We start from the raw sequence: 22,380 nt of genomic DNA on the forward strand, positions 1-22,380 counted from the left end.
CTGACCGAGATGCTGTGCACCCCAAGGCCAGGGTCCACGCTCCGGAGAAGCCTCCGGCCCGCCGGGCCCCTTCCTCGGGGACTCCGGAGGCAAGTTTCCGCCCCGTCCTTCCCCCAGTGACAGCACTCGGCCGCGGCCACGGCGCGGGAGGCGGAGGGAGTGACGGCTGGCTTCCGAGCCCCCTCCCCTGGCCGCGAGCTCGCACGGTCTGGGTGTCTCTCCGCAAGTGCGGAGACGCGGAGGAGGAGGAGGAGAGAGAGAGGAGGAGGAGGGAGTTGGGGGAGGATCTCCATTGAAATAAACAACCAGGCGGCAGTTATTAACACGGGAACATGGCGGCCGCAGCCTCCGCCACCGCTTCGGCAGCGAAGGTCAGCGCCGACGGCAGCCCGCACCTGACGGCGTGACCGACCCGAGCCGGTAACCGCGCCTTCCCCGGGGGCCGCGAGGGCGGGCGGGAGGCGGGCTGGCGGGCGGGGGGCGCCGGGTCCCCACCCCCGGCTGCGCCTGCCCTTCCTGCGCCGAGCTCCGGAGAGCCGTGCGCCGCGCAGAGGGCTGTTTTTGTGTGGCGATCGCGGCCCGGGTGCGCGTACAGCGGGAGTTGCATCTCGGAGGCGCCGCGAAGCTGGGGAGTTGGGGCTTGGGGAGGGCGGGAAGCGGCGGGGCGACGCGGAGTCCCCGGGAAGAGAAAGGAGGCGCTCCAGCCCCGGAGCCCGGCGAGAGAGCCCGGGAGGCGAGTCCCGGAGCTTGCGGCGGGCGGAGGCTGCAGCCCCCGGCGGAGGCGAGAGGTGAGCGGCGCGGCGCGGCGGGGAGGCCGGGGGCGCGGCCCCCTCCCCGGGAGCGGGGAACGGGCCGCCCTGCCCGGTGCGCGGTAGGCGGCGGGCTCGGAGGCTTCTGCCTCCTCGGGGGCGGCGCAGCCCGGGTCGGTGCCTTCTTTCTCGGAAGCTCGGGGAAAACTGCAGCGGAGGGTGGGAGCCGGGCGAGGGGCGGCGGGACTCGGGAAGTGCCGGGGGGTGTGTGAAGGTGAAGCCGGGTGTCAGGGGAGGGCGGCCGGCCGGAGAGGGGCGGGGAGGGGCGCCCCGGCTCGGCCCGCGTCAGCCCCGGGCGGGGGGCGTCGGAGCGCCGCGGGGGGACGCGAAGGCGCTGCGGCGGGCCCACCGCACGCGCGAGCCGGGCTGCCGGGCCGCGGTGGGGGCGGGGAGCCGGGCCTCGGCGGCGCCCCGCCGGGCTCGCCCCTGACTTTAACTTTCTGGGTGCGGGCATGTGTGCCGGAGGCGCGCTGGGGCCGGTGGCGGGAGGCGGTCCGGGAGGTTCCGGGTTGGCTCGCCAGCGCCCCCTTTTCTCTCCCCCTTCTCCCCGCCCCTGAAGAGACAGGCCCTCAGGGCCCCAGGCGGGAAGCGGGAGGGGCCCACTCGGCCGGCTCCCGACGGTCACGCCCGGGCCCGGGGGCACTGGGCTCTCCGGGGGGGGGGCGGGGGCCCTGGAGGCTGCTGGGGGAGGGGGCCTGGGTCGCCGCGGCTGCCGCTGGCAGGCGCTCCCCGCCCCCCGCCCCTACGGGGAGTCCCGGAGGCGCCTCTTCCGAGCTCGGGGGTGGGTCGGTCCCTGGTTAAATGGTCCCTCCCTGTAGTGGTTTCCGGGGCCTGCGGGACTGAGGGGCGGGAATTGAGGGCCGGCGCCCCCTTCCACCAGTTCGGAGCTGGCCGGGGCCTTAGGCGTTCTGGGTCTATTGCGGGTTGGGGAAACTTTCCCAAACCTGAGACTCTACCCGAACATCTTCCTACGCCACCTCGTCCTCTAATCCGATTCCCACTCCACCTCCTCCAACGCCTTCCCCTCCTTCCGACCCGAATCTCGCTGGGCCTGACTGATGGGTCAGTGAGCCAATCGGAGGCGCGGAGCTGACCTGCCGGGTGTTGGGAAGCCAATCAAGAGGAAGGGAGGAAGGGAGGGGCGGGGCTTCTCCCGGACCAGTTAGAGCAGAGTTGCTAGCCGGGCGGGGGAGTCATGGAGACGCCAAGAGCTATCTACTCTTTTCCATCTCCGTCACCCGCCCCTTGATGTGTGGGGTAGTGTCATTTAGGGGCTCCGATCTGGGGAGGCACCTCGAGATACATTAGATGCGGTGCCGTACTTCTCTTCTATCATAAGAGGCGTTATCTTAACACGCCACGATGCCTGAATCCACTTACATTGTGGCAACACCCCCCCCCCCCCCCCCCCCCCGCCTGTTTCTAAAATGGCATGTGTTGAGTAGTGACCATTGATCGCGTTCTGGACCTTAGCGCCTGGTGTCCTGTCGAAGGCTCATAGAAGTTACGGAATTTCTTCAGCCACACAGCGTGGGGACAATGAAATTTGTGAGTGCCCTGAGAATGAAGGCATGGGGCATCCGTATGCCAACTGATAATCGAGTGTAAAGCATTGTTCTTATGGCTTCCCTGCTCGCTCTTCTTACTTAGTAAGACCCAAGTTCAGCATTTGGGCATAACATTTTACAACCACCAAATAAAGAGAAAGTGGAGGTTTATGGTATATGCTTATTTGTTTTTTGCGTGTGCTCTTGGCTAAGCAAAATTAAGTTTGAAACTAAAGCGTATGTGTGAAACAAAGTGGTGTTTAAAGAGCAGAACTAGTAAAAGAATATTTGTCCACAGAAAAAGCTGAGTAAAACGTAGTTGTCAGATTACTCCTACACAAAAGATTCTTAAAAATAAGTCATTTTAGTTTTCTTCATCATAAACACTGCTGAATGGTACAGTGTGTGGGTACTTTGCTGGTTTAAACAAGGTTAAGAGACCTACTTAGTTTTTAGTTTTTTAAGCTGTTTATGGCCTTCAGTCAAGTGATTTTTTTTTTCAACTTCCAATTTAGGAATGGGGAGGGTATTCTGTTTGGTTCTCCATAAGGAGCGCAGGTTGCCCCACAGGAACGACTGTCTTTTAAGGGGACAGCAGGTGCAACAGTGCTTGTGTGTGCATTCTTGCTCTTTGTTGGTGAGGTTAGTGCACACTGACAACAGCAAAGGCCCCTTCTCACAACTGGAACTTGTAGGATCTTTGGGACTTCAAAGAATTAATCATTCGTTTTGAAACTGGGGTAGCAATTGTACAGCACCACTTGGATGTGATTGAACTATTGTATGATATGATATACATATATTAATTCCCAATGGAAAAAACAGAAGATGAATGTATTTGTTTTGTGGTGGTATCCTATGAATTTAATTTTTTGGAGGTTTTTTAAAGATAAATTTTATGTGTTTTATTATTTATGTTACTCATACTGGTGTCTCCAGCTTTTATTATTATTGGGTTACTCAGAAAAAATGTCTAGGGAACTGTGGTTTTACGGAACAGTACTTGGCAAGCCCTACAAATATACTCCTTTGACATGTAACATTTTGAAATGTACTATGAATTCCTGATCCAGTGTAATTGTGAGACTCCATGTGAGCGTAAATGTATGCATTTGCTGAAGCCCTTTGAGGTGTTATTTTAGAAGTATAAGAATAAAATTGCTAGGATTAAACCGACTATGTAGACTGCAAGCATAGGAGTTATGTAAATGAAACAACATTCAAAAACCCCCATGATTAATTAATTTAGTTGCTGTTAGCCACTGTGACATATGCCCTTCTCTCTTACGTATACTTAAGAGCAACACATTATCCGACTTAATTCTCTGCAACAATCCAAGAAAATGTTCTTCTGTTCTTGGTGGCAGAGCCTGGCAATCCCCTAATGCCTGGCAGAGGAGCTGAGGGGGCCCTTTCAAGCATATGGAGACATCTAGAAAAAGATGTGCACCGTCAGCTGTGATTCCATTGTGTGTGCGCTCAGACGGGTCTGAGCCTTCTTCTCCAGGGAATGCCAGTCTTTACAGAAGAGTTCTTTGACTTTTAGATGTCAGGATATGGTAGCAGAGGGTTGAAAATAGCTTCCAATTTAATGTGAATTGTGAATTGGATGTATTTTGGATAGTTTTGCTCTAGTTTTAACCCTTCAATGGTTAGATATAGCGGACATGACTTTGGTTCCGCGTCAGAAAAAACGTCTGACCGGAAATGTAAGCTTTAGTGTGGGGCGAGGGTGAGGGTCAGATAATGCTCTCTGGGTCTGTGAGCTGATGTGTGAGCATTGCACACTGCTTAAGGATTTCAGTACCTTTCCCTGTTTCAAATCACATCAGGGTGAAATGTGACCCATCAGTTGACAGCTTGGATTTCTTAGGGACAAAGGAACAAAACAAAAACAACTTTGTGCTGTTAAAAGGTTTAAAAAACAATTCTCCTAAGCTATCCTCTTTAGGATGCTGAGTACCACCTCCTCCCCCCACCCCCCCCACAAAAAGGATCGCTTTATACACTGTTTCTACAGGACTAATTTTCTGAGATGCACATTGTGGCCTTCTCTGTTATTTTGACCCCGAGTGTATCATGACTGAATTCTATTTGAAAACATAATTAATGCCCGGCTATTGTGACAACAAAATTGCCATTTAAGAAATTACATCTTTTTCAACATGTCGTGTTTTTAGTTTTGCTTGATAATTTATATCATTACATCTGTTATCAATTTCAAATTATAAGAGAAAAGAGGGGAAATTACTACTTGAATATATTCTTTTTATATTCTAATAATTCATAAATCAGGATCTTTTTCTTTTTAGTGCATTAATAAGACTACATAATGAAAGCCATTTAAAAGGAAAACAGAGCAAAACACTTGTTTTGTGCCCTCTCATATCTTAAGCTCCTTTATCTCTGTGAGTTACTTTTCTAAACAGAAAAAGGATGTTCTTAACTTTTGTAGTGAGAAAGACGGCTTTCCACTTCTGTAAGGAGTTAAAATCTCAGAAACCCACAGAAGCAGTTTTCTTAGCTGCCCTTTGTATGCGAGGACAAACCAGTGAGTTTGGTTTTGTTTTTTGGGTAGCTTTTGTATGTTTCCTGTTTTGTATTTTAAAGACTTGTAAGAAGATTTATGACTATATAAAGAATATTAGCATTTAAGATCTATTAAAAGCAATATCTGGAAAAGCTATAGAATACAATTTTGGTGTCATAAATTTTTAATTCAGACAACATAAAGAAAACATATACTTTATTGATTCTAGTTGTCCTAGAAATGCGTGTGAATTACTTTAATGACTATTTTAGAAGCTGATACAGTTTTTTTAGCTGTTGTAAAAATTGAGGCAAAATTGATTTCGAATAGGAGGAAGATCTTTAGTGCAAACTTAACGCTTTGAAAGGTAATGGAAATGAAAAGGCTTGATGGTCTGTAGGTAGATCATATTACTTTTGGATCTTCAGGGCAAAGATTTTATCTTTTACTCTGATATGTTGTTGCCTTTCCATGGCTGTGATGACAATGTAAATTGTGGAAATGTTGGTTCTAGGACAATTTTTAGTTGGTTTTCTTGTTGGAAATGTTAAGAGGAGAGAAGAATTGAGTGAGCATGAAACTTTTGGTGGTGTTTCACTTGATTCTTTTTTTAGGCATTTGGTAGTAGAAGCTGCTGAAGTTGGAGCTGCTGAAAGGTAGAAATAAATCCAAGAAATGAAGAAATTAAGTAATCCATGGTTCTGAAAGAAGGGAAAATCCTCTATTTGTTTGTTTTCCTAGGGGCTCATACAATTCTTATCACAATCCATACATACATCAATTGTGTAAAGCACGTTTGTACATTCATTGCCCTCATCATTCTCAAAACATCCACTCTCCATCCTCCACATTTTTTTTTCTTTGATTAGATAGCAAGTGAGAACTACATGGAGATAGAAGCTTTTTTCCCCTGTTCTGGCAGAATTTGTGCTTTATAAGTAGCCAATTACCAACTGCTAGAATTCCCCCATCATGCTTAGGAAAGTAGAAGGTCATCAGAAAAAGAGGAAGATCCTCCAGGAGATGGATTGATCCAGTGGCAGCTATGAGGGGCTCAAACATAACTGGGCCTGGGGCTGGCGCAAGACTGGCCAGGTTTCTTTCTGTGTCACACGGGGTCTGAGAGTTGGAATCCCCTCAATGAACTTCAACATAGCAGGGTTCTCCACAGGCAACTTAAATCTAATTTTATACCTTTTAGATCTTGTCTTTGAATTCTTTTTTAGTTCAAGGATCATTTGTTGGCCTTTAGGAGTGTATTCCAGTTCAGTCTGTTGAGGTACCACACCCTGGCCCCAAAGTCCACCTTCAGCATTCCCTGGGGATCTCGCTGCTCCATTCCCTTGCTGTTCTGTTGCACCCCCTTTAGTGTTTTGCCCCTGGGGTGGCAGGATCAGATCGGGTGCAATTCCCACACTGTCTCCGGTGTTGTCCCCTGTAGGGTTATGGGTCAGTGAGGGGTGTCATGTCTCATAGTGGGGCCGGCCATGTGTCTTCTCTGTGGACTGGCTGCTCTAATTGGTTCATCGTTCTCAAGGCCTGGTGGGCCAGGATGTGCTCCACTCGCTCCTCCTCCCCCTTCATCTGCTCCCGTGTGCTCTGATCACATATGTCCCTCTTCTGGAGCTGCAGATTCAATGCCGTCCTTTGGAATAAAGTCTTCTGGGGGTAGGGGCAGGTGTCCACTTAATACTTGGGATTGGGGCTGGTCCCCCGTCCTTGCATTTTTATCTCATGTTAACCGTTGTGTCATTTCCTATGCGATATTTTATATTTTTACATAGTATAAACTATAATTACCAGTCTGATTGAAGGGCACCAACATAGAATGAATGATTTTTTGGGAGGAGGTGTGGAGGGGAAGGAGAAAGGGGAAAGCTTACTGTAATTTTCATAATTTGCCTTTTCTAAAGCTGTAGGCATATACACATTATATATGTCAGAAACTTTTATTTGTGTTTCTTTCCTCAAAGTAGGACTATAATGTTTATAGGGCTAAAATCTTTTAAATGTCCCATTTTTACTTTTAAGTAGTGTTTCATTAATAACCCCACCCCCCCTTTGCCCTTGAGTTGATTCTGACTCATAACGAACCTATATATTTTTTTTCCTGAGAGTGTACATCTTTATAGAAGCAGACATCCTCCTCTTTCATCTGCAGAGTGACTGGTAGGTTTGAACCACAGACCATGTGGATTAGTGCCCCAGAGCTGAACCCACATTACCACTAGGGTCTTAATATTTGTCATTAATTGTGTTAATGGTGTGCCCCTATTTTGGTGCTCTCTCTGGTCAGGACTGCACTCTTCAGTTAGTATAAAGGGACAGGGACCTTCCTTCTCTGAGTTGCCTGTGCCTTGTTCCTGATGAAAGCCCAGTATTCCGAATCTCACCACCCTAGGTTTCAAAGTGATGGAAATTTGCTCAGTGAGTTTAACAATGACTTTCTAGATGCATTTTGTTCTTGCTTTTGACTAGAATGTCTATTAGGACAGTAATAACGATAACAATGTAAATGATAGCTATCATCAAGTAGGCTTTTTAATTGTTACATTATTTCTTTTTTTCAACAATCCCATAAAGTAGAAGTTATACCATTTTTCAGTAGTAAACCAAAGTTTAAAGGGATTTAAATCCTTATGCCTACGTGCAAAACCTTTTATTTTTTTTTGGGGGGGGGTGTTAAATAATTAACTTTGACCAATGGGAGAAATAAAAAATAAACATCAGAGGGAATGGTGACTCTGAGAATGTCCCTCTGTTAGGAAGCTGATAAAGCCAATGTTTGGAGATCCTTAAAAGAACGCTCTAGTCCAGGCGTCCTCAAACTACGGCCCATGGGCCACATGCGGCCCGCCGAGGACATTTACCTGGCCTGCCCCGGTGCTTTTGCCCCGTTGTTTTTTTACTTTAAAATAAGATATATGCAGTGTGCATAGGTATTTGTTCGTAGTTTTTTTTTAAACTATAGTCTGGCCTTCCAACGGGTCTGAGGGACAGTGAACTGGCCCCCTATTTAAAAAGTTTGAGGATCCCTGCTCTATTCCATGAACAGAGAATGAATAGCTCTCACCCTACAAATTAGGCCAACAGTCCCCTTCTCCCCCAACATTTTCCTCAAGGTGCACCCACCAGTACAGATATTACTTATCTTGAGATCCACAAATCGTCTCCAGCTTTTAAATGACCCATCTAGTTTTTTTTAACAATTCTTAAAATTTGGGGATTTTAGAAATTAACTTTGAATTTTTAAAGCCAGGAACTTTTGAAGGGCCCTGAGCTTGTTAATGGTGAGAGAAAAGGATCAAGGTGAGAGTTGCACAGCCTGATGAACGGGCTTCATGTCACTGATTGTATATGTAAGATACCTGCTGAGGTGGCAAAGGTTCCTTACTCAGTGACCACCTCCTCAGTTTGAGGGATTGCCCAGCTCTCCCTGGCCTGCTAAGTTTTCTGGTGCTAACAGCATGCAATCTTACTATTTTTTCTGTTGCATGCTTTAGTGGGAACTATGTGAGTTTTCCCTATTTGCCTTTCACAGGTTCTACCTTTCATAGGGTTTATTGTTTATAGATTTAAACACACTGAGATACAAAAGAACTATGAGTAAAAAAATTGCTACAAAATCATAGCAACTAAAAAAAATCATTTTATTGAGGCTTATACAACTCTTATCACAATCCATACTTACATCAATTGAGTAAATCTCCCTTATACATTCGTTGCCCTCATCCTCAAAATTTGCCTTCCACTTGGGTTCCTGGAATCAGCTCATTTTCCTTTTTCTTCCCTCCCTTTCCCTCCCCGCTCCCCCCGCAGCAACTTTTATTAAACAAAAATACCCAAATATGAACGTATTATTTCTTGACATACCCTCCACTTGGTCCATATACTTCTAAAGGATTCTGCTCTCTTCAATTTACACCAAATAGTTTTGGTATCCCTGAGGGACTCAGATGAAATTCCTTTTCAACGTTCTTTGGGTTTTAGGGACAAAGGGAAGCCTGAAGGGACAAGACTAGGGCTGGAGGATGGATAGGGCAATATTTCCCAGAGAAATTCTCATAGGCCACCCATGGAGACCATAGAAAGAGCCAGGTGCACTGTTGTGATGGAAAAGATTCCTTGGTGCAACTTTCCTCACTGCATTGTCATTAATACAGATTTTAATTATTTTTAACCTTTTACTAACAGAAAAGGCAAGACCGTATCCTGTATTCTGTCAGAGTTTCCCTATGATTGTCCTTTGCCTAGCACAAGGACTCCTCTTGAATATTGAAACACCACTGTCCACATAACTTGAGTTGGCCACTACCTTGAATTACTAGTTAAAGTCTTCTTAAATGGCTTGATCCATTTGAAAACTTGTTTCATTGGGGGTAGCATTCCATGTGTGTTCCAAAGTGATTTAGGAGTATATCCCCTGGGGTTTTGGTAAAAATTTGTTATTAGCTCTGACCTTAAAATTAACACCCCACCCCCGTAGCACACACACACATAGAAAATATCCTTTTCTCTTTTTTTTTGAAGGCACCCTATTGAGACAGACAAGTATATTACCGAGAGAACTTGTCTGCAGCTGTCCGCTGACCACAGAGGCTTGTTTACGTGCATTTGGTTTGGAATACCCCAGGTCTAAATGAACTCGAACCCCAGTGGCATACTTTCTGACTTGCACATAGTGGATGAAGTAAGATAGCATTTACTGACCGCCTGCCTCTCAGGAATTACTCAGGTGCAGGGTTAAGGCTCCTTTCTTGTGTAAACTCACGTGTTTTGCATTGTGATGCTCTAAGGTATAGGTGCTCATTTGTTTGTCTTCAAACCACCCCTCTCTTCTCAAAACCAAACTCACCGCCATTGAGTTGATGCTAACTCATAGTGACCTTATAGGACAGGGTAGACTACCCATGTGAGTTTCCAACACTGTATTCACCTCACCTGGAGTGATTACATTGTGTTTTATTCAGTGCTTTGTTGAGATAATCTGTCACTGCCATCGAGTGGATGCCAACTCATAGCGACCCTATAGGACGGGGTAGAGCTGCACCTCTGGGTTTCTGAGACTGTAACTCTTTGTTGGAGTAGAAAGTTTTATCTTTTGCCTGAAGAACAGCTGGTGGTTTTGAACTGCTGACCTTGAGGTTAGTAGGGGTGTAATTTTAAAACACATAATCAGGTTGCCTGCTCTCACAAAAAGCTAAGAAAACTTTGTTTATTGGGGCTAAATTATGAAACCACTATAGAGGACATACAGATTCAGAAAAGAATAAAATAATGGATACAGCTATCCGACGTCTTAACTTTTGAAGATACTAAATTCTTATATGTATAACTGTTCTGGGGAGAGAATGAGGCATGGTCTGCAGATTTCTTTGCAATCCTGATAGCCTGGCTTAGTGCTGAGATACTGTCGTCCTGAAAGAAGCCTGATAATATATTCAGTCACCTGACTTCTGCTCTGCTATTTGTGGAATTCCTCTGTCTGTTCAGTTGTTTGCAGGGAGAAGGGTGAGCTTTCAGGGACTCTTTCACCTGTGGGGACCAGTGCACTCTGCTTTGAATGTTCCAGCTGCCAGGGACTGAAGGCTTGTCATAGATGAAAATTTAGTGCCTGGTGTTTTCCATTATTCATTTAGTGTGTCCGCATGAAATGTGATCCCAGATTGTCCAAGGCTCAACGTGGAGAGCATGAGTGAATTCTGGGAGTTCTTGCTGTTGCTGACTGATCTCTGCCCATTGGAGTCCCCGTCTAAATGAGGGCTGTCCTTTCTGGCAGATCACTCCTGCTTATAAAAGCAGCTCATAATTCAAACATTAGAAGACTTCCCTTACATTTCCTGTTTCAGTGCCGTTTGTAAGCATACTTAATGTTAATTCATCTTAATATTTCTAATTCCTTTGTTAATATGCTTAACAATGGAGCACTTGTCAAAATGTAAATTAAAAAAATAAACGGAATTACAATGTTCAATGTTGACCTGAACCATTCTAGTGAACCTGGGATTGACTCGTTAGAGTCTGAACCAAGTAGAAAATTTATATCGTGAAATGGATAAGAAAGTAAGAGCCTAATTCTTACATGTTTCTATAAATACCCTTCAGAAAGTTTGGAGTGTTTAAATTTTGGTTTAAGCCTTCGTCGATTTTCCCTTCTTTGCTTATTTTGATCTTTCTCCCTTGACTTTCATAATTGTGTTCTTAGAGCGGAAGCTGGAAGACTGCTGGTGAAGGGGATGCAATCAAGCTTATGGAGGATGCCTGTTATTATCATTCAGTGCTTCATGTCTGATCACGATCTAACAGTTTCCCCCTCTTTTTAAAAAGAGTAATTTTATTGGGGGCAGTTTTCCCTTTTACCCTATAGATTTGCTCTGCTAATAGCACTTGGTGAAGCAGCTAACTATTTGTTGAAGAAGCCATTAGGTTGAAAACAGATCACTTAACACCAGCACAGATCCGTAATTTGCTGATTTGTTCTTGGAACTTGGTTGCTGAATGAACTCTTGGTCCAACCGACTGGGGCTGAGCCTCTGTTGTTTAATGAGGATTGAATATTACATTTGCCAGCTATGTGTAGTTCATTTCCCTCCTGGTTAAGGATGTTAGAGACTATAATATTGGAGGTGTTGATGGTATAGGCAGAGCTCATTGTCCCGTTCTTTGCTTTATTACATTTAAAAACAGAGAAGGTTTGTCACAGTGCTGGGTGAAAGCAAGTTTATCAGGGCTATTCCCCACCTCTGGCACCATATGTTCACCTTGAAACTCTGTCACATTTCGGTAATCCTGACAATGTTTCAGACTTTTCCATAATGCTGTTGCACAGTTAATAGACTACACTGCAGTGTAGACATAGGTTTTATATGGAATGGCAAACAAACAAACAAACAAAATTTGTGTGACTCACTTTATTGCTGTATAGTTTTATTTGCCTATTTTAATTGCAGTGGTCTGGAACCAAACATGCAATAGCTCAGAGGTATGCCTGTGGCCTTTAAATTTAAGTGCCCAAAGCAGGTGTATTCAGAAAACATTAAGGTAATGTGTGATTAAAGAGAATTATAACCAAATTTTACCAAGGCATTCCTTAGCAATCCCTGTTTTGGAAGTATTATTGTATTTTCAATTTCTAAATTTCTATTTTGACACGTGTAATGCTCTTATTGCTGTTTTAAAGAATCGTGATGACTTGATTTCTTACAGCTTTTCTACTGTATCAGCATATTTCTTCTGTTTTAAAATGTCATTTTGAAAAAGGAAATGTCATTTTGTATTCCAAGACCAGTCTTTTCTAAATAAACAGCTAGTAAGTATAAGTGATAAACTCAGTGAAGGAAATGGAAGTCAGGTAAAAATCTTTTATGTTTACTACCCGCCATTTTAAGCAATGTATTATGAATTCTAGTAGAAAGTCTGTGGGCTATGAGCTATAACAGAAGAAAACTATAGGAGGCTTATGGTAGACTGAATACATGACAGTGACCCAGAATAAGTCCACAAAATGCTTGGACATTGACCGGCCTTGCAGAACAAACGAAAGAATTACCCTTCTGCATAAAGGACATCTATTAATCAGTAATGATAACTCTTGAAATCATTGAGGTTCTCATTGCTAATATAGTATGCGCTTTAAGAAAAGGCATTTGGAAAGAAGCTACAGGGAACTCTCGAGAGGAGCCCTATTGGTTTACAGAGTTGGTGGACAAGCCTGCCAAAAAATGGGTGGGGCTATGCAGATGAAAAGTGCAAAGTATAGAAGTGACTGAATGTAAATGTCAATGATGATGTATATAAAAAAATCTGGAGTAGTGTGTACATGGTTTTCAGTTGAAGATTTTTTTTCCAGTTGGAGAAATTTTAAGGTAACTTATAAAATTATCAAATTGAATAGACTATTTACCATACCTGTTACTCAAAGTACTCTACTTTTCAGCTTTTAAAAACTTAAATATAAGAATGATTCATTCATACATGTTAGTAAACTGGAATTTTTGATATCCATTATTGAAGTTTAATGTCACGGAGCAAAAACCATAAACTAAAATGCTTTGGTTAGTTGGCATTATACTTTGTCTTGGTATTATTGTCCTATAAATATTACCTCAAATAATGGTATGGATCAGTTTATTGTCAGGAAATTGTATGTGCATTCTTAATAGTTTGCTAAAGTTACCAGATACATTAAGGATAGAAAAAAAGTGTGTGTGCCTGCATGTGTATTATATATGCACAAGCTCATTTTCTTTTCCATTCCCAAATAAAAGGAAAATATAAAGACTTTTCCTGTGAATTTAGATTTTGGATTGATATTTAACAAGTCCTCCTCGTTGCTACCTTGATCTCCCACAAAGATGTCTTTATAATAGTGTGCTTTCCTATACAATACAGAATGATGTACCCATCGCTTCCTAGATGGGCATGTCAAGATTGCATGTTTCCCTATTTTTGATTTTTACATAAACTTCTCTATATGTTTCGGTTCTTCCAGCTCCCTTACAAACATGTTGTTAGTTGTCTTTGAATTGGTTCTGACTCTGGACAAGTCACATGTGCAGACTTGAACTGTTCCATAATGTGTGCTTTTAAGATTGTGTGGCCTCTTTGAAAGCAGATTGCTCTCTTACTTCCAGAGTTCCTGGGTAGTGCTTACCTGCTTGCACCTTTCAGGGACTCATGTTGACCCATTGAATCAAGTCCTTCAGAGAAATAGGGTATAAAAGTGAAAATCATACGATACCTGAGGTACTGTTCAAAATCCTAGAAAGTTTTATTAAGCAAAATTATTAAAATGTGAAACTGTTGTTTCTCAACATAACCTTCTAGGTCTATACACTTCAGAAAGAGTTGCTTCCATCTCCTTAACTCTCCCTTAAAGAATTCTGCACTCTTCCTTTTATACCATGTCTGAATGGCAGCTGGGCACCCTTGAGGCCTCAAATAATGTTCCTTGCGTTTGAGGAACACCAAGAAGTGTAAAGAGACAAGATCATGGCTGTATAGTGCATGGTGTAACATTTCTTAGAGGACAACCTTTGCTGTCCTTGAAGAATGAGTAGATGAATTGGGGGAAGAAAATTCCATATTGCAACTTTCTTGCCAATTAAAAAATTTCTTACAATTTTTTCCTAATATGCCCCCCAAACAGTCACCATGAGCTTCTGAGCTGATGTGTTCCTTGAATTTAACTGGTCAAGCAGGTCCCTTGGAAGCTGCTGTTATGGTTTTATCTTGCTCTCTGGATCACATTGTTGAATTCAAGACTCATTCCTAGTTACAGTTCATTCTATAAGATTGTATTTATTAGCTTTAGTCTTGCTTAAGATATTGATGGAAAGATGATCTCTTTGTTACTGCTGATCTTCTAACAGTGCTTTTGGCACCCATTGAGGCGAAAGCTTGCTGAGGCAAGATGTTGGTTTTAAATTGAAAATGCCAATCCACTTAAGATACCCACTTCGGGAGCAGTTGTACCAATGATGATTCTATGGTCTCCTCCCACTATTTTCTGCACTTCAGGCTCAGGCACAGTTAGCTGATCGTCTTCATGCATCGTGGTTGATGGTCTTCCATCTTGGCTCACCTTCGTAGTCTACCTGACCGCCTGTAAAGAGCTTAGTCAGATCAAAAATTTGTCTTATCTGGGGCTCCATTTCCATAAACTTGCCACGAAGCTTCAAGCCCCAGCCTCAAAATAGTGTTAAAACAACAACAACCACAACAACAAGTACCGTATATACTCGTGTAGAAGCTGAATTTTTCAGCACAAAAAATGTGCTGAAAACGATGAAAAATACAACTTTCCTCTAGTTCCTAAATGCTTCCCCCCACCCCCCACTGTCATGATCCGAATCCTGCCTTGCAAACCTGACTAGACCAGAGGAGGTACACTGGTACAGATGAGAACTGGAAACACAGGGAAGCCAGGGCGGATGATCCCCTAAGGTCCAGTGGTGTGAGTGGTGATACTGGGAGGGTGTAGGGAGGGTGGGTTGGAAAGGGGGAACCTATTTTAAGGATCTACATGTGACCTCCTCCCTGGGGGACATACAACAGAAAAGTAGGGAAGGGAGATGTGGGACAGAGCCAGATATGACAATAATAATTTATAAATTATTAAGGTTTCATGAGGGAGGGGGAAGTGGGGAGGGAGGGGAAAAATGAGGACCTGATGCCAGGGGCTTGGGTGGAGAGCAGATGTTTTGAGAATGATGAGGGTACCGAATGTACAAATGTGCTTTACACAATTGATGTATGTATGGATTGTGATAGTTGTATGAATCCCTAATAAAATGATTTTTAAAAATGTGCTGAAAAACTGGGGTTCGGCTTATACATGGGTCAGTGGTATCCCAGCGATGTGTAACATCTCCCCCCCCCACCCCCAAAAGGCACAAGTGCCCGTTTTCTTGCGGTGATTGCCATTCCTCCACTGTTCATTCAAAGCCTTGCTAACACTGCAGGACTTTGAATATTTGTTTACTCACATCTAACCAATCAGAGCTGTCCTATGACACGTATCTTTGAATAAGCCTTTTTAAGACCGTGTGCGAAGGATGTGGCATGAATGCATGTCATCTGGTCAAGCCCGACTAACAAAAGGAGGAAATCTCATGAAGCCTGACATAGAGTTAATAGTAAAGTGGGTTCGAGATGCATGGGAAGACATTCCAGAAGACATGGTGTGACATGCCTTCCAGAAATGTAGTATTAGTAATGCTGTAGATGGCAGTGAAGACTGTTCTTTGTATGAAAATGACAGCAGTGATGGTGATGACGGAGATCTCAGTGAGGACAGCATCTATGATGACCTCACACCAGCTGAAGCTCTGCATTGGGATACGAATGATGATGAAGAATCCAGTTTTGAAGGATTTTTAATTCTTTACATTTTAGTTTGGTTGCTGATTGAGCTCAGGGAATAGTACTCTTAAGGTATCATTATTGATACCTTATTTTTTTGTTGAACCTATTTTCCACTTGTTGGTTTACTAATGTTAAATGACTTGTCCTTTTATTTGTGTTTTTTATTTAAAATAAATATTTAAATACATTACCCCACTGATGTCTCAATTTTTAGTCATTTTATTTTCATTTGTTTTGATTATTGAAACTCACCAATAGCTTCTGCATTTCCCACCCTAGGCTTATACTCGAGTCGATCAGTTTTTCTGGTTTCCCAGGTAATAATTACGTACCTCGGCTTTTACTCTGATCGGCTTATAGTCGAGTATATATGGTATCTCTTTTTGTTGTTGAAGGAATTCTAAGGAGACTAAGCTAAGGGTATTGTTTAGATAACTTGTTTGCATCCCTCCACAGACCACAGATAGAGGGTTAAAAACACTTTGTAATAAAATGACCAATATATGACCTGGAGCCTTGTTGGCATAGTGGTTATGAGTTGGGCTGCGGAATGTTCCGCAAGGTTGGCAGTTTTGAAAACCAGACTTTCTACTTCCGTAAACAGTTAACAATCTCAGAAACTCACTAGGGCAGTTCTACTCTGTCCTACAGAGTGGCTATGAGGCGGCGTGGACTCAGCGGCAGTGAGTTTTTTTTTTTTTTAATGTATGCACAAGAACCGTAGAAGCAATCCTTTTTGATTTATTTACCAGTGCACACCAGTCTATTGCAATGAATTAGTTAGATTTCTTAATATAGATATAAAATCTTTAGTATAAGAGGAGGCGTGGGTGGGAAAGATAACAAGAAAGCGATGAGAAACAACTCAGGATTTTGAACAGCTACAGAACAATTCAGTCAGATCGAAACTGTTAGGCTTCAGGAAAACAAACACAAATGAAGTAATTCCTTAAAGGAGCCCTTTTAGAGGTGGCCCATCGTCAAGCCAGCATCTTTGAGTACCTTCCTTAACAGCAGGGCCCGAAGCACTATCAACATTTCTCCACCCCATCCCCACCTCCCTGAAATAAAAATAAGACCAATATTCTTTTATTAAATTTATATTTAAATAGGAATTATGCACTTAGGAGGTAGATAAGTGATACCAAGAATAGAAAGAAAATGAGGCCATAAACAGGCCTTTTTGTATAACCAGAGGCCCTGTGAGATCCCCACAGATTAAAACTGTTCCATAGAGTTTCCAGGGCTGTAAATCTTTGGAAAAGCAGACTAGCTGGTGAATCCTTTTAGTTGCTAAGCTCACTGTACTGCCAGGATCATTTTATTAACAGATCTGGGTCATTTTAAGGCAATTAACCCCAAACCCGATTCCACTGCATAGCAACTGTGTGTAGGGTTGCCGCGGCTGTAAATCTTCACAGGAGCAGAGAGCCTCATTTTTTCCCCACAGAGAGGCTGGTGGGTTTGAACCTTACAGTTTACAGTTAGGAGCCCAATGCTTAACTGACAGTGCTACTTGCTACTCAGCTCTCCTTTAAAAGGTGAGTATGCAACTAAAATAATAAACTACTCAGAAAACCCCCTTGAAAAAAATTTTAAATAAAAATCTTTTTGAAATGTCTTAACCTACTAGGTTATAACCTTGTTTTTAAATTTTTATATGTTCTGTCCTACCCCCTTTTCATATTGACATATCGGAGAGGGCAAGATAGAAAGTACTATGGTCTACCTTCTAGGTGAGCGGTTCTCAACCTGTGGGTTGCGTCCCTTTTTGGGGTCCAACGACCCTTTCACAGGGGTCACTCAAGAACATTGGAAAGCACATAATTCCGATGATCTTGGTTCCTAATACACGACCCCTCTATCCATCTCCAGGCGAGTCCACCCACATGCAGCTACGCCCACAGATGAGTACCCGGCGTCTTCCCCATGTTACATCATGCTTCAAGACAAAATTTCATTTATTTGTCATTAGAGATAAATATTTCACAATCTATAATTACATACTGTTTTTTTGTGATTCATCAGTATGCTTTCATTATGTTCAGTTTGTAACAATGAAAATATATCCTGCATATCAGATATTTACATGACGATTCATAACAGTAGCAAAATGACAGTTATGAGGTAGAAATGTATGAAAAGGTCACGGCATTAGGAAGGCTGCGAACCATTTTTCTAGTGGTACTGTACTGAATCGCAAACATATGGTAGCAGCTTGGGTCAGCTGGGAGGAATTCTTCCAAACTTTGAAATGTAACCAAAACTTAAGGATAGTTTGTGGGGGAAGCACACAGACACAAATATTACTGCAGCAAGAAAGTGATGATATATGGTAAAACTGGCTACACAAAATCCTCAGAAAATGAAGCCTCTAATTATCTGATGATTGCGATTTTTATTCCTTTAAAAGCAACTCAGAGTTTAAAACAGCAGAAAATACTTATAAAATGTGCAGTGTTGCCCTATTTTCTAATCTTAAGTTGAAATGTGCTAAAATAGAATGAGTTCTACGAGAACATTTTAGCGATCCTGTTGTGATTTGGACTTCAGTTTAATAAATTTATGCCCATAGGGGCTCTGGTGACATGGTGAGCTACGCTTTGGGCTGCTAACTGCAAGACTATGGTTCAAATCTAACGAATGCCTCAAGGGAGGCTTTCTGTTCTATAGCTTTGGAAACCTGGCCTCTAGGGTTGCTAGAATTGGAACTGACTTGCTGATAGTAGGTTGGATTTTGGTTTGGTCTAGAAACCAGATAACTGAATTTGCTTGTTCAATGAGTTCAGTCATACTCGGTTAAAGGTGCCCTGGCATTGTGCTGGTTAAGTACTCTGCAGTTAACTGACAGGTCGATGCTTCAAACTCAGTCTTCTGCTCCAGAGAAAGATTACAGTGTAGAAAACCGTATGGGCAGCTCTGTTCTGTCACTGGGGGTTGCTAGGAGTCGACAATCTGACTCCCAGATACCCCACTACACAACAGTGATTGGTTTGTGCTTCAAAGGCAGATTTCAGCAGAAAAGAAAAAGCCTTCTAAAGAGGCATGTGTCTAAAATGATTTTAGAAAATGTTTGTGTTTCCTTCTATTTTACAGACGCTTTAAATAAAATCCTTATGAGACCCCAAGAGACTCTTTATCATTAAAGCTAGTGATCTTGGTGCACAGAATTTGGGACCATTTATTGTAACTGTGTGGAAAGAAGCCTTTTATTCATTGTCTCCCTTTTGCTTCTTGCTTGTGTTCTAGATTAGGGAGTTGTATGTACTACTGCTGCATAATAAACCACCCCAAATTTGCTGGTGCTATATAAACTCACCAGTGCTGTGAGTCAAGATCAGGAAAGGCATGATGGCTAAGTAGCTTATTTATTTGCACCATGATGTCTGAGATCTCAGTCAGAAAGACTGAAAGCCAGGGGTGACTTGGTGGCTCTGGGATAGAATCAACTGAAAGTTTATATTCAGTGCTTAAATAATGAATGAACAAGTAGAGTGAAAAGATAGTGGACTTTTTTTCGACCAGTGTTTTTAAGCTCCTTTGCATGTTTGGTGGTGGTTGCTGGCTTTGGACTTCAGTACCTGCAATGTACTTGCCTCTTCATCTACTTGTTTGAGCTTTGCCACAGCATGGTGATAGCCTGCTCCCTTTCCACTTGCTTTTGGAAGTCATAGTCAAGCCTTTTCAAATTCAAAGAGGGTGGGGATGTCTGCCCTTTTCCTTGGGAGAAATGTTAGCTTGTGAGCGGAGCATAAGGTGTGGGAAGTTCGAGTTACTCTCTTTTCCTTTACAATTAGCGAGGAAAGAGGGTTTATTATTTCTGAGTTATAGAAAGTAATTAAATCTGAGAAATAATGAGCAGGTTTTCTTTAGTCCTACAAATGGCAATGACCTTAAACATATCTACTAGGATTGTAGACACGCAGAAGAACTTTCTGATGTAATCTTTTTAAAGGACTGTCTTTAACCTTGGGCAAGTCTTTAATATTTCTGTAGGGCCAAGTTCCTTCTTTCTGGATTGTGGATAAGGGTACTTGTTTGACTCATAGGGTGGCAATGATGAAATTGTATTATTAATAAAGCCAGGATGAAGTAGGTGGATTTTAAGACATTTCCTGGAAATAAGATTCTCTGTTTATCAATAGAAGATTATAAAGCAATAGTTCTTATTTGTAAAATTTCATTAATTATTTTCTATAATAGAGGAAAAGTGTGACCCCTTTCTATTATTTTTTCTACACATGTAAATATTATGTAGAACTTGTGATGAAATCATAAGACATTTACTCTTGGACTATTTGTTTTACCAAGAACATTTCTAGGGAATTAGTTCGGGAACTACCCAGGATATGGTTAATAATTAACACAGTCCCTTTTAACAGGACCAGAACGGTGCTGCTTCAGCAGATGACCCGTTTTATAGATTGAGGAAGTCTGTTATGTAAACAATGTCAATTTTCAGATGCTGGGAGTATGGATGATAGTTTTTAGGATGATAAGTTTCTCATGGAGCCAAAGAGTTAAACATTTTTAGATTGCAATAATTTCTACCTGCATATCAAAGTGGAAATTCCAAAATTCAGACACACAAGAGGTTCCAAAAATCTACTTAAACAAAAGAGATCTTTGGAATGACTCTGATAAATATGGTGGGGCCCCATACTTCAAGACCCACTGACTGAGTCCCAGAACAGAGGGAGGGCTGTGAGATGCCCCCTCTTCTGGCCAGGCACCCCAGTAACTTGAGAAGTGTGGGGGATGATAAGGACAGTCAGTGTGGAGATTACAGGATGCTTGTCTGTCTACGTATACTGTTTGAGCACACAGTCTTTCATATTAAGACATTTCTCAATAGTAGACAGACAGCAAACCACACATTGAAGTGTAACTAATTATGCTTCTATGTTCTACCAGTTGTGGAATTGTTTTGGGCAAAGCCATTTCCATTTTAAGGATAAAATGAAAGTAAAATCTCCGAAGATTTTGTTGTTGGTTTTTCTTCTTAGCCATTTTTATATGGCACTGTTGGTGAAGAGGCAGAAAGAGTGTAAAAATCTTTATTAGAGTGCCTACTAAAGTTTTACAGAATGCTCTGTAGAGAGATGTTGATATATTAAATACCAGACACATTTCGAGTTCTTTGAATGTGTTATTTTTCTCTCCTTTTTGTTTTTAACTATAAAGCTGGTTTAGTGCAGCAACTAGAGCCAGCTAACTAGATTGGTTTTCATCTCCCTCACTTGGCAGTGTGACCTTGAACAAGTTCTTTAATCTGTACCTGGATTTCATTAAGTGTTCACCATATTTAGTATTACTACTTTGAATTTCCTGCCGTGGTTAATCTTTGGCACATAGTAGGTATTCAATAAATCTTGAATTTGGTATTGAAAATTAGAGCAATTTTAAATGCAAGAACTATTTGGAAGGTTATTCCTGAATACAAGGACCACCAGCATATCCAAGATGATTTGTATTCACGTTTTATAAAACTTCATTTCTTTGTTCATTGATGAAAATTCCAGAAGGGCAAAGTGTCATGTAATACTATAAAGTGGCGCTGTGAGTTAGGTTTGAATCGGAAACCACAAGGTCAGAAATTCAAACCTACCAGCTAGCTGTGCCATGGGAGAAAGAGAAGGCTGCTTGCTCCCATAAAGATTTATAGTCTCAAAAACCCTAAACAGGCTCGCTGCGAGTTGCAGTTAATTTGATAGCAGTAAGTTTGGTTTGGTTGGTATGAAGAGCACATTATGAACTTTCCCAATTATCAACTATTAGAGATAAAGCACGCCTACCTTATTTGATTACAGAATAATTATTCTACTGCTAGCCACATCAGCACCTGGTAGGTTCTTGTCACTGGTTCTCAACAGAGCTAATGGTGAGAGGGAGGACCAAGATTATTTGGTGTATCCTTCGGTCTGCCATGGTTTTAACCTCTGTCAAATCCATATATTTGCACAGGAGGTGAGGGGGATGGTGAGTGTTGTTAGCATCATATAGATAATTCAGAGGGAAAAAGGCCAAACCAATGCCACATGAAATTGATTCTGACTCATAGTAACCCTATAACTCAACCAAACTCTACCTAGTTTCCTCGAAAATACGACAGTGTCTTTTATTAATTTTTGCTCCCAGAGACGCACTAGGTCTTATTTTCAGGGGATGTGTTATTTTTCCATGAAGAAGAATACGGTGTACATTTATTGTTGAACAACAAAAAAGGAAATTTATTACTTTTATATGGTATGGTAGTAGTTGTGGATCTTCTTAAAGACAATACACTTCGCTGAAGGAAATGATCCAGCCAGTGTTATGATGCTTTGAAGTCTTCGGGGGCGATGTCAAACTGTGGTACCATTGCAAGGGCAAATTCTTGAGTCTGAGCCCTATTCACAACCAAAGCCTTTGCTCTCCTGTCAGCAGCCCATTCACAGATCAGGTCTTCCAGCTCGGAAAATAATGGTTGCCGACCTGATCCACACTTGCATTTTTTTAGCATTGCCCTTGTCCACTTGTTCAGTGAGGTTTACCATACTCTGCTCACCATTTTCGGACCAATTGGATATTCAACATCTTCTCTTTGCAGAAAGCAGTAAGATTTTGGCTCAGAGTCTTCCACGATTCC

General features: G+C 42.5%; 1 protein-coding gene across 2 annotated transcripts in view; it reads left to right on the forward strand.

Annotated features, from left to right (window-relative positions):
- Positions 1-269: 269 nt before the first annotated feature.
- The window catches only part of NCOA2 (nuclear receptor coactivator 2), a 313,783-nt gene continuing 291,672 nt past the window's right edge, over positions 270-22,380 (forward strand). The window contains exon 1 of one of the 2 annotated variants that reach the window (XM_075549589.1): positions 270-420. The gene's annotated coding sequence lies outside the window, so the exon portion shown is untranslated. The remainder of the gene's footprint in view (positions 421-22,380) is intronic. The other variant, XM_075549588.1, reaches the window with a different exon arrangement.

Source organism: Tenrec ecaudatus, chromosome 5, assembly GCF_050624435.1.
Source record: "Tenrec ecaudatus isolate mTenEca1 chromosome 5, mTenEca1.hap1, whole genome shotgun sequence".
Classification (NCBI taxonomy): Eukaryota; Metazoa; Chordata; class Mammalia; order Afrosoricida; family Tenrecidae; genus Tenrec; species Tenrec ecaudatus.